Raw genomic sequence first — 14028 nt, forward strand, 5'->3', positions numbered from 1 at the left:
TTATTACAAGAAATATTCTTAGTATTTAAATCAAAATTTATTTTTTATCAAATATTTCTAGCACCTACGGAACCCTCTATGCCCGAGTCAGACTCGCACTTGATTGGTATTTGGTTATTAAAATTACTGTTTTTCTCTACCGCAAATAACATGTTCATTGTTCGTGTTGCATGATCATATTATACACAAAAAATACCCTAGTAATTATGTATTGTTAAGTAAAAAATTAGTTATACATATATAAGCATCAAGAGTATAAGTTTACCTGCCATGTTGCCGATGGACAATAGGTATTTGGAGGGATTTTTAAAAGTCTTTTTTGTTTTTATTAAATCAATTACAAATTAGCCTTTGGTTGCAATTTCAAGTGACGATTATAGTCAGTATCTACTTAGGGGTATGACAGTTATACTGCTTCAACGGTGAAGGAAAACATCGTGAGGAAACCCGCATACCTGAGAGTTCTCCATAATGTTCTGTGTGTGAAGTTCACCAATCCGAACTGGGCAGCATGGTGAACTACGGCCTTAACCCCTTCTCATTGTGGGAAGTAACCCGTGCCCTGTAGTGGGCTGGTAATGAGATGATATGACGATGATCTTACTGGAATGCTTTATCGCTTGGCGTCACTTCTTTGTTGGTAGGGTGGTAACTGGCCACGCCCGAAGGCTCTCAACTAAATTATTATAATCGTATAAGAAACATTTTCATGTAAAATATCGCCAAAACGAGACCATATGACTCGCACTATAAAAAAGTTCTCTCTCAGATCTCATGTAGAGCTAAGCTCCTAACTCAAAAAGGCCTTACTTTCTCAAATCTATGGTAGTTCCTTTATTACTGAAGTTCGTGGACCTGGTAAGATCTTTTAGCTTCGAGTGGGTAAATTGTCTCAATCGGCTTCTATTGGAGGCCATTTTGGCGAATTGCTAGAACCGGCAAGAGTTTGAATTTTTGAACTGGTCAGCCCATTTAATTGGGGACCGGCCTCTCGGTTTTGAACTCGAAAGTGAAAGGATCGACACTACACCCTAGTCAAAATGTGGCTGTGAGATCTACTAGTCGAAAAAAACAATGTGTCATAACATAGTGATTATATCGTACGAGAGTGCTAAATCTATATCTAATCTTTAGCTATAGTTCGCGTGCAATAAAATGGATAAATGCCCTTTGCAGTGTGCACATGAAGGCTTCCGGCGGATATGCTAATAGGATGCTTGACAGTAATCTACGCAGATCTTGGTCTGTTTACTCGTTGGTGTTTTCAAATAGTTACCGTGGCGGATAAGACTATGGCCGAGATATAGAATACTCGCTTAGCTATCCTTGACCAAATAGTATGCCGTAGAAAATGGAACTAGATAGGTCACGCTTTACGCCGAACATCCAGTGTCCAAGAAGAATTTCAATGGCAGCCTGGGGGAGGCAAACGAAAACTTGGAACATTATGAAAATAAAGCTTAATTTGCTATACTTACGCCGCGAAAAGCAGGAGAATCTGAATGGTGTAATTAATAATTTCTTCAATCCTTATACTCTACACTAAACTGATTTTTTTGACTTCACTTGAATTGACTTCACAATATTTGTTGTTAATTTTTGTCAGAGTACGGCCATTACATCCGGCGAGCATTAACGCGGGCTATAATTTTTTTTAATATAATTTGTAATTTATACAAACGAAACCTGGAGGAAATCTAAAAAGGATATTAATAGACTGTGCATGATTAAGTTCTCTTAAATCATCTACACAGTTCCCGCAAAGTTTACATGTAAATAAAGCTATATCGGTCACAGTAACTGGACCGTAGAGGTCGTGTGACGTCACAAAGACCTAAGCGAGATAAACCTCAGTATCCTTCCACAACAAATCTTAGGAAACTGCGTCAACGTTTGCGATACACTCTGACACTGGATGGTGCAAAGTGGGCAACTTCAGCACCAACTAGCAATAGATTAATTGACCTATCAGTTCTATAATTAATTAAAGATCACTTATACAGATGTCGTAGGTTCGAACTTCGCTCGTATTAGTAAACATTGCCAGCTAGTAACGGAGTTAGATGATACTTATTTTTTTATTCCACGACAAGTTAGCAGTGCAGTGAAGGCACTGCAATCTCACCTGGTGGTACCCTGTTAGGGCTAACCTGTTAGGGAGTATGGTAGTCATACCCCTAATCGGTGTATACGCGACATCGCACCAGAACACTTTATCTCGTAGTGGCACGTCTTTGTCGGTAGAGTGGTAACCAGCCAAGGCCAAAGCCTCTCACTAGAACAGACCAGAGAAAATTCAGAAATTATAAATTCCCAAATTCCGCTGCCGGGAATCGTGCCCGGGACCACCTACTTAAATTCACAGCGCTCACCGCAGCGCCACCATTCAGTATGTATTGCTCTAACTTCATAAATAAACATTAATGGACTGCGAGTTGGTGATAACAAAAAACGTGCCTAAGTTTGTTGTGGGCTCTTCTTAGACCCGGGCGCGTTTCTGACCCTCCTGGATTTATGTATCACAATAATGGAATCATATATGCATGAACGCTTCATAAGCGCGTGTGGTAGGCCTACATCAATAAATATTTTTTTAACATTGAAATGATTCTATAGTTTATTAAGTATAATTTTTTCAAAGATCTTACTAAGTGCTGGTAAGACTGTAATAGGCCTGTAATTATTTAAGCCATTTTTATTGCCCGATTTAAATACTATACGCCCAAACAACCAACTCAACTTGAATTTTGGCATCATCATCTTTATTTCAACTAATGCACGTCTACTGCTAGACATAGGTCTTTTGTAGGGAGTTCCACAATAATCGGTCCTGGGCCGCTTGCCTCCAGCGGCTCCCAGCAACTCGCCTGATGTCATCTGTCCACCGCGTTGGGGGCCGACCTACGCTGCGTTTACCGATGCGGGGTCGCCATTCCAGCACCTTAAGACCCCTTATCGGTTCTCCGAGCTATGTGCCCTGCCCATTGCCACTTCAGCTTCGCAACTAGCTGAGCTATGTCGTTAACTCTAGTTCTCCTACGGATCTCCTCATTTGATCACGTAGAGATACTCCTATCATAGCCCGCTGAGTAATTTTGGCATAACCTTAGTTAAAAGGACGGGGACTAACATAGGCTATATATATCGCAGGAAAATAAACGGTTCCCACGGAATTATTCCCCGTAATAAACACGGACGAAGATAGTGGCCAACAGCTAGCAGTATGACATCGTGTCACCGAATTACGAAATACTGTTGTAGGATGCATAAGTCTGCATGCATAGGAATCACCATAAAAATATTGAATCAAATGAAGCATATTTTGTCTCATACAAACTAATTCAAAACACTCGTAAGTTTTTACTTATAACAATTTTATTGAAGATATAAGACCGACACGTACTAGGTTACGCGGCGCGTACCTTAATAAAGTGACAGGAGTTACATGATTTTAATTTGCATGTAACGTTACGGCCGTATCTGATTTCATTTAGTAAAAACTATGGCAGTGGTTTACTCAAAAACTATTAGTGTTTCGGTTTCACAGATAAGTCACAGAACAGTAAATAATGTACCTCTAAGCACGTACCTTGCAGTCGGTGGCGTGCAAAGAGGGTATGCACAGGGTATGCAGATGATATATAATGAAGAATGAAGAAAATCTCCAGTATGAGTTATAAATACTTGAGGGTAGGCTTTTTAAAAAACTTACATAGCCTACTCTTAAGTTTTTTATAACTCGTACTGGAGATTTGGTCCGTTTTATATCATCTACATACCCTGTGCATACCCTCTATGCACGCCACTGACTGCAACGTATCAACTTATGTTTGTAGTAGTTTGTACAAAAAATGTTAAATATACAACGTTTGAATGAAAATCGAAATATTACTTCACAGGCTTTAGAGGTACATTATTTACTGTATCTGTGACTTATCTGTGAAACCAAAACACTAATAGTTTTTGAGTAAACCACTGCCATATGCCATATGCCATATATACAAACAGCCAAAACAGTTATACTTAAAACATTCCTCTTTATGTAACCAGCGTTAAAAAATCTCGGCTAAATTGGTTCAGTACGTAAACATTGCATAATGTACGCACAAACAATAGAATTAACAAATTCCATGCACGCGTGTACTTGTTATTTGACTTACAAAATTCCTAAATACCTGTTATATTATTAAGTACATTATTCCATATTGTATAAAAAATATATAATTAATAGATATTAATATTTATTTTACTATTTAATAGTTAGTTCGCTTTTATCAAAAAATTGCTGTTGTCCGCCTGGATATTGCTATTTGGGACAGAGCTCGTCCTAAGAATACCGCCACGCCAATGCTGTGTTCCGGTCTGAAGGGCGTCGTTGCCGGTGTTATTACAGGTTTATACATAAGGTTTAACCTACGCCTCAGGTTGATGAGCACAGGGCGGCTTTGCTAGAGGCACACACACAACACACACACACACACACACACACACACACACACACACACACACACACACAATATGTCTACTAACCTAATATGACTATATTCTTCTTTGACGTTTATAGAAATAAGTTGTGGAAGAATGAAAAGGCTTGTTGGCTCGAACGCTTAATACGAACTGGTAGCATCAATAACTAATAAAGAGAAAGACTGATTAGCAAAATTAATTTATTATTTTGCATAGTTGAAATGCGACCGGAAAGAGATGTAGCTGTTCTGTAACAGAAAAAAATATATATATATTTTCATTCTAAAGATTATCCATATTCCATACTAATATTATAAATGCGGAAGTGAGTCTGTTTGTCTGTCTGTTTTTTGTTTATTTGTTATCTATGCACGGTTTTTTTTATTAGTTATTCCTTGACTGCAATCTCAATTGTTGGTAAGTGAGGGTTACTTAACCATAATCGGTTTTGTAGCGGAACGCTGAATCGCTTAGCGTCACGTATTTGTCGGTTGGATGCTGCCGAAGACTGATGCTGAGACTTCCATCAGACCAGACCAGATTTATTTCAGTAACAATATATTCCCAAATTGCACTCGTCGGGGATCGAATCAGGATTCTCCAACTCAAAACCACAGCTCTCATCGCTGCGCCGCACCAGGGAGGTTTAACGGCTGAAGCGATGTCGTCGAAATATAGGATATATCTTGTATCCTGACAATGGACAGGTACATTATTCGGGATATTTTGTATCGTTTATAAAGCGACCATTAAATGACAAGTATGACAGTCTATTTACAGAATCTTACACCAATAAACTACCTAACAGAAAAACAGACAAACTTCAGCATTTATAATATTAGTATGGATAACCTGTAGGTATCCAATAATATCGATATTTATAAATCTTATTTGTGGTTTACTGATCTTGACTGATATAAAGCGACCTTCAAATGACACGTATGACAGTGTACTTACTTAGTGTCATATACAATCCACACTAACTATTGCTTTGCGACTTTTACTGCGCATTTTCTGTTTTACAACACTATAAAATATTCAAAAAGCGACCTCAACTAAAAACAAGAAATAAATTTTTTTTTGGGTGTAAAGTTGATCCTAATTCCTAATGCAATCTGACGTGAAATCAATCTATCGCTACACGAAATTGTTAGTTAATTGAAGGGAATTCTATATTTTTTGACAGAATAATAATTATCATACAAATAATAATTAGCTTTATTGACTACAACAAATACCAACTTTTTCGACGAAAACGAAACGAAATGGTTTACTCTGACTCGCTATATATTAGTTTTAAATGCAGACATTGTTTTTTGGTTATGTTACGAAAGCGGGAGATATGAAACTACCACGGAATGCAAAATTCAAACAGTTCAAATTTCAAAATTCATTTATTTCAAGTAGGCCTAATATAAGCACTTTTAAAACGTCAAGTCTGTCTGTTCGTAGTGACTCTACCACCGGTTTGGAAGGCAGATTCTACCGAGAAGCCGGCAAGAAACTTAGCAGTTGCTCTTTTTCAACATAACATCAGCAATTTATATTTTAACATTCATTTTTCTATATTGTGAGAGATGAAAGCGGAGCCGGATGCTTCCAAGCAACCTTGTCATTAACAAATTCATCAATTGTATAGTTACCTCGCTGTAATAAATGTGTTTTAACATATTCTTTAAACTTATGCATTGCTAGGTCCAAAATCACCTTAGGAATCATATTATAAAATAAAATTGTATACTCAATCGCACAAATGACTTCTGTACCTTTCGCAGACGATATGCAGTGACACGAATTTATGACAATTTCTTGTAAGTCGACTGTTTATGTCCACTTATTGTTTATAAAGACTAATATGTTGTCTTACAAATACTATATTATTATAAATATATTGTGAAGCTACAGTAAGTATGCCTATTTCTTTAAACTTCTCACAGAGGGATTCGCGTGATTTAAGTTTATATATTTATCATACAGCTCAGATTCACCATTCATCATGCAGCAGTTGTGTGCCGTGGTGCGTCTAAACGCCACGACCCAGAACCCCATCCCATGGTCAATTAAGTTTCCGATACTCTGGCTCGACTATTAACACTATTCCAAACAAGAGGAAATAAAAGGAAAATTGCGTCTCGAGCTCACATTTAAGAGAATTGCCTGATTAATGTCTGGGCTAATATGCAATCTTGGTGCAACCGAAAAACATGTGAGGTTATATCTGCACTATAGATGGCAAAGAGCAGGCACTCCTTTTGTCACTAGCAGCATAGAAGAAAACATCAAGTTTCTATCACTCTTCAACTACCTTAACATATTGTGCTCAAGTAGCTGTGAAACAAGTTAACAGATTAGATTTCGAAACCGTAAAAGGAAAACTTGAAGGAAAACCGCAAAAAAAAAATTGCTCATAATATTAAGTATTACAGGAACGATATAAAAAAATTGCAAAGTTTGTTGTGAGCTCTTCTTAAACCAGGGTGCGATATTTGTACGAAAGCTTCATAAGTTCCCGTAAAAGGCCTACATGATCGAAGAATTTTTGCATTTGAATTTGATCGCTGGGAAGGAAAGTCCGTGAATGGGAACCTTTCGTGTAAGTGCAATGTATAGCACTTACTTAGAGTACTACATAGTGTATAGCACCATCACGTTACGCTGTCTATCTCGCAACATCAAAGGCGTAGAAAAAAATACACCTATTCCGAAATCACAGATGGACTTCCCGATTCCATTTATTTATATAGATACCAATCATAATAAAATCAATCACCAAGTTTAAATACGGGCATTACTCGGTAACATTTTCAGATAATAATGTAATTAAGAAAGGTATTAGACATAAGTACTTTGCCCGCAGATTATAATAGTGCGCAAATATTATTTTGTTGCCTACCTATCTATTCGCCACTTGAATAACAACGTATCATCTTATCAAAGGACTGGTTGATTTTTTTTTTTATTATCACGCTTAAAGCTTTAGTAGCACAGTTTTTTGTGACAAAGCTAGTCTGGGGAAATTCTAGCGCTATGCTCACATCTGCCGCCAAGCAGCATTGTGGTATTCGAGTCCGACGGGCGAGGTTGCCGGTGTAATTGATCGATGAGTTGTTGACACAAACGAAGTGTTTACTGTTCATAGGCCATGGGCAATCTGTTAAGTTCATATATTAAAAGATAAAAAAATCATAAATAATCTATCGAGCTGTCATATTAGACTGCATGTTCATTTTCCACCAGGTAAGATTAAGTGCAAGGACTAAATGATAGTGGTATTTAAAAAAAACCCTATAAAAAATGTAAAAGACATTTTTAAGGAAATGTAAAAGACATTTTTTAGCTGATAGCTCAAAAAAAATGCCACTGTTCGATTAAGATTGTCTAAATGATTTACATTAATATTAAGTTACATTTACATTTAGATTAAGTAGTTGAATATTTTTAAAGATATATACTTGCGAACCCGCCATCCCCACCATAAACGCATAGTTTCTAAGGGAATGGATAATTATGTTGGAAAATATTTGTTACATTTATTTTAAACAATAAATAAAATAAAATAAAATAAAAAAATAATGTGGCAAGGGAGAAACCGGAACGGTATTTTAGACTTTATAGGTGCAACGGGTTCTTAGAGGGTTCGTTTTAAGTGCACGCGCACCAATGTAAACAAAAGTGGTTTCATGAAGCTATTCGCGTGATACGTTCGTATATATAATATGTATCATAGAACATTATATGTAATTATAAAATGAACAGAAATAGATTTATTTATGTAGCGACGCCAAAATGAGTTTCGACTTACATGTATATCTATATATGTGGCGTGCGGTGACGGCAAATCAGAATACTTGTCACCACCCCTCCTCTTTCGAAGAACGGGCTGCAGCGTCGTCCGATACTACTACGATCACCAACCCGAAAGGAAAAGGACTAGTAAAGGGTACTGACATTTAACAATCAATGCTACTGTTTCTAACCAGTAGGTAACGACGACCTTAGCGTACCGGATAAAAAATTACTTTTTCTTTTAAGTTTTTTTTATTTTAAAATATTCTGGCAGTTAAATGTGCTATTAAATTAAAAATATGCTATTATATGAAAACCTGGATAGCAGATTCATTTTTGTGCCTTTTGGAGTAGAGACTTTGGGACTGTGGGGTCGGGAGGCAAGAGCCCTTTTCAAAGAATTATCGAAAAGGGTTATCGAGTCTTCCGGTGATCCTAGAGCGGGCAGTTACCTTGGCCAACGAATTAGTTTGGCCATCCAAAGGGGCAATGCTGCCAGCATCTTAGGAACTGTGCCTCGCCGCGGTGGTTTCGAGGACGTTTTAGATTTTATTTAGTTTTAAATAGTTTATTTTAGGTTATATTTATAAAACAATTATTTTAAAGAATAAATAAATACATATATACATATTAATATATTTAACATATGTTGAAATTAAATTTTGCAGCACATCTGTAAAATATTTAAAACGATGGAGTAAGCAAGAAAACGTAGGGCTTCGGGTTACTAAGTGGGCGTTGAAGAGAGTTACCCTTGGAGTGAAGTTATCAAATAAGGAATAAGGAGATGCGTAAAAGAACCAAAACGAGCTTAAGTGGCCATGGGCTGGCACAGGGCTCGTACAACCGATGTACGTTGGGGTCCCAAGTTTCTGGAATGACCCTCCCACAAGGTTTCGGAACTCCCTACAAAAGACAGTGGACGTCCATTGGTTGACATGTTGATAATGAATGATGATGAATCAAGAAAAAGTTGCTTGCGTATTTGCAATTAGTTTTTGAGAATTGTGCTTATTCTTCGGTTTGTTATTGAAAGTAGTAAAGAGGCAGTAACGATATACAACGTGTAAATGAAAACCGAAATAATACTTTTCAGGCTTTAGAGGAACATTATGTACAGTCTCTCAGACTTATCTGTGGAACTGAAAATCTAATAGTTTTTGCGTAAACCACTGCCATAGCTTTTACTGAAAGATATCAGATACAGCATCACAGGCAAAATTAAAATCATTTGTAAGTTACGCGTAACGTAACGTAGGTGCTATGCGCGTGTCGGTATTTTATCTTCAATAGGTTTTGTATGGAAAAATAAATAGGATTATTTTGATTTCTTATAAAATATATTTATGCATCCATCAATATTATTACGTAATTCGGTTACACGTTGTATTTTTTTTCTCTCGTTTTTTACCAAAGATAATTACGATAACCGGCCATTTAACGGTGGAGAAATCGGTGTACCTACGATATATATAATATAAATAAAAAAAACGCACTGGGATCTCTACATATTTTAGCAGTCGGTTGATTACCAGACATTTCCTTAAATAGACGCGATTTGGTTATCAGACAACTGCGCCCGGTACTGAATTACCGTTCAATTGAACGGTTATTACGACACTTTTCAATGGTGTACAAAGTTCTTTTTCTGTGTACAAACGATAACTGTAATTATTCGTTCAGCTTATACTGCCATACCATAGATAATACACTAATATCAGCTTCTTCTATCTAATATTTATATATTCTAATGACATTATTTATGTGCGGTAGCACACTCCGCCGAAAGGGCTTTACCGATTCTTAAGATTATTTTTTTCATATTCGGTAGGTCTGAGGGAATCGGTGTCGTAATCTATTTTTTACGCCATTTTTTTTTCTCATTTATTTTTCATAATATTTCCTTTTACGTATTTAACATCCAAAATATTTTTTTAAAAACCCAAAACAAGCGCGGGCGAAGTCGCAGGCAATAGCTAGTAATTTTACAGTCTTCGGGAATAACATCGCTAGTATGCCACGAATAATTAAACTTCAGTATTTTATGACGGAATAAATGTGTTTCGGGTTTTATTTGAGGCTGAGACAATTTGGAATTGTTAATTTAAGAACATTATCTGGTCTGGTCTGCTGGGAGGCTCCGGCTTAGTTAGGTTAGCCCTACCGAAAAAGACGTGCTGCCGAGCGATTTAGAGCTCTGGCACATTGTCGCTCGTGAACCGAATAGGGTTTACGTGTTTGTCGGTAACCAGATCAGACTAGAGAAAATTTAGAAATCATTAATTCCCCCCTTCACTTATAGGCATACAAAACATAACAATTAATGGTTTGGGAATGCTCTGTTATGTGTATCAAACCGTGTAGTAGCACGTGTCCTGCCAGCTCGATTTGTGAGATCGAATACAAGCGATCAAGCAACCCAGTTCAACGCTCACACAAGTGAAATGCTCATTAACCGGCTATTAACTAACGATACGTATAACTTCCTCGATAAATTGGCTTTGGCACGAAAAGCTTTTTCTAATTCGTGCCAGTAGCTCCTGAGATTAGGATTTTTAGCTAAACAAACTTTTCGGCTTTATAATGTTAGTATAGATAATAACAATTTCATTCGCTAAAAAGAAATTGGTCTAATTGATACGAAAAATGAACTAATTTTCAAACTCCGAGGTTACAGATCGAATTCGTTGGCCGATACATGATACGATAAACGCGTAGGACATTGCACAATACAAAATTGTAGATCGCGGTGTGATGTGCAGTTTGCATAACAACAGCTGACATGCGAGCGTACGCAAGCGGCTCGTTATGGTGACATCGGAGATCCGTGCCAGATAAGTTATAATTTGTTACTAGACACAACATGTCCGGAACTCGGGAAGGTACGAGAGTAATATCGTAATTTAACAACAGCCTGTAACCATCGTAGATCTTCAGACTTGAAGGCTGAAATGTTTTATATCAAATCCTAAAACTTTATGGCTCTTTTACCAAAAATCCTGAGTACTGCCATGGTAAAAGAGTTAAATATTTAACTCTGCAATAAGGGCATTTATTTATTAATTTTATTAGGCAGCTAAAACAACTTACGATTGTAACTTAAGTCTTAATTCTTATAAAACAAAAAAAATTATGTCTTTATACATATATATATCTGCACAGTGTGAATAAAGGTTTTGATTTCAATCACCCGAACCATAATATCTTTACTAATATTATAAATGTCAATGTAAGTTTGTTTGTTACGCTTTCACGCAAAAACTACTTAATCAATCCTCATGAAACTTTGTACGCATATTCTTGGAACTGTTAGAAGTAATATAGGATACTTTTTATACCGACATTAAGCTCGGTTCCTTTGGGAGAGGAGATGAAAGTTTTTGACGATTTTACACCATCACTCCGACAAATTATAACCGATTTAAATAATTATTTTTGTACTATAGAGGTTATAATATGTGTTAAATTTTGCCCAAACTGTGTAGATCTGATGAATGTGGTTGGAGATATAGGACAAAACTCCTCAGCGGACAGCAGCAAACCGCTCATTTAAGGCTTAGCGATACTGAATACTTTGAATTTTTTTAGAACTACAACTAAATTGAATGCCACATCAAAAAACAAAATCAAACGCAGACGAACTCGCAGGCAACAGCTAGTCTTTAATATTTAAATATAAAAAAAAACGAAAACCCAAGATAAACATTTGTTATGCTGTGCATCAGTTGATACCAACTAAGTGGATGAATTGAGTCATAAAGGACTGATTGTATGACAATGCAGGAGCTCTTGAGAAGTTGACATATGACATATAATGGGATGTGCAAAGGGGCAATGAACCTGATGTCTGTTTACAAAAATTACCTTGTTTATATTTGTATCTTATGCTTCTTGGAGAATGTAATTCTTATATTATATACATGGTGACCAATGGTGTCTCAGTTAATGTTTTCAATATTCTGCTACTACTTTTTTAAGAAATCAAGTAAGTTGGTGTATATATTGTCTACAGATATAGTACAATAGATATGGTACCACACATGTGGCGATAACAATACACCTGGTTAAGTTTGTTGTGGGATTCCTAGACCAGGGCATGTTTGGAACCCTTGTAGCCTTAGTTTTAAGATTACAGATGTAGTAGCTCCATATTTCACTACCATGTACAATTTTTATAAAGAAATGTATACATCCAGAGTGCCATTTATTATGTAATATTTATGGTTCACTATAGCAAAAAAATTGTAAAATGATGTTGGAATAGAGCAACTGCTTAATTTCTTGTCAGCTTCTTCACAGTAGAAACTGCCTTTCAACCTGGTGGTAGTCACTACAAAGACATTTTTTACAAGTTATAAAAATGCATATATTAGGCCTATTTGTAATAAATTAAAGTTGAATTTCAATGTTTGGCAGTGGACCATACTTTTCCTGCTATTTTCTAGTTTACAAAAGCCATTGTTTTTATTAACATTATGGAGAACTATCAGCCATGCAGGTTTAATGATTTCTTCCAGTGTTTCCCTTACCATAAACACACAACTCTGTAGAGTTACAAGGTTCATGCCAGGGATTGAATTCAGTCCCCTTGAAAGGGTGGCTGAAGTTTTGACCACTCTCCCATCACTGTTAAAGTTGCAATGTAATAAACTATTTTAGTGTTAAGAGTTTAAAATGTAATATAGCTTAACTTTAAGTATGTAAATTGAACATTGTAGGATACTTTTGCCGACCAAGCAGTTATTTGTGATTTAATTCTTGATTTCATAACTACCAACTTTAATACGGCAGTCACAATAAACAGTTAATAATTTATCAGTGTAAATCAGTACACCAATAATAAACTATCACAAATCTCTTAACTAAATGGATAGATCTAAAAATAGTGCTATACTTTTAACAATGTTTCCAGTGAAAAAGGATAGCACTATTTTTTTGACTTGTCAATTTAGTTCAGAGATTTTGCAACAGAGACAGAATTTGCAACCATAGGTAATTTTTAGATATATATGCTGTCAAAAAGAAGAGAGGTGACCAATCATTTTCCAATTGGTTAAAAATAAATAACTAATGTATATTAAAACATGTTGAATTTATCACGGATAGTAGAGGGGAAGCCAAGAGAGATTTTTTGGAAAAAATACAACAAAAGGTTTGAGGTAGGAGACAAAGCCACACCAACAACACAATGTTAAAGAAGAAAGGAAAGAGTGTTGGTTTGGCATGTATACGTAATGGAAATAGCATTTTAAAAGGCTAGATCAATACTCTAGTATATGATTTAAAAAAAAGAGCTCTTATCAATTTATTTGTCAACGATTTACATAAAATGACCCTGCGAGTGCGAAGTCTGCACTCTGTAGGTGGTATCAAAATAAACAATATTTTTAACTGACTTACCTTGGAGAAGGCACGTTGAATGAAATGTTATGGTGTAAATGTGGCGCTGCCCAGTTCCGTATAACAACAGTTTCTGGAGTAGAAAGTTCAATAAAATATGACGAAAATCCTTATTTTAAAATTTCCACTTTTCACATTTCTCAAAATACCGGCATTACCACAGGTAGCATAGACATTGGACGACACAGACTACAAATACTGACATCTCACATCTATACTCTATAGTCTAGACATGGCTATAATAGTATAGTTTAAAAAAAAAAAGAGATAACCTCGTATTCAGACGCCACCGTTTACATTTACATACATCTGTTTCTCTCACTAGAAGTTCACGGTCAGGATACGACTACTACTATTATTGGATGTTTTAGAAAA

At 36.1% G+C, this 14028-nt stretch overlaps 1 protein-coding gene across 1 annotated transcript in view; it reads right to left on the minus strand.

The window, feature by feature from the left end:
- The window catches only part of LOC120634183 (glycerol-3-phosphate acyltransferase 1, mitochondrial), an 88059-nt gene extending 74233 nt beyond the window's left edge, over positions 1-13826 (minus strand). Inside the window, exon 1 of the mRNA XM_039904622.1 lies at positions 13654-13826. The gene's annotated coding sequence lies outside the window, so the exon portion shown is untranslated. The remainder of the gene's footprint in view (positions 1-13653) is intronic.
- Positions 13827-14028: the final 202 nt, after the last annotated feature.

Source organism: Pararge aegeria, chromosome 23, assembly GCF_905163445.1.
Source record: "Pararge aegeria chromosome 23, ilParAegt1.1, whole genome shotgun sequence".
Classification (NCBI taxonomy): domain Eukaryota; kingdom Metazoa; phylum Arthropoda; class Insecta; order Lepidoptera; family Nymphalidae; genus Pararge; species Pararge aegeria.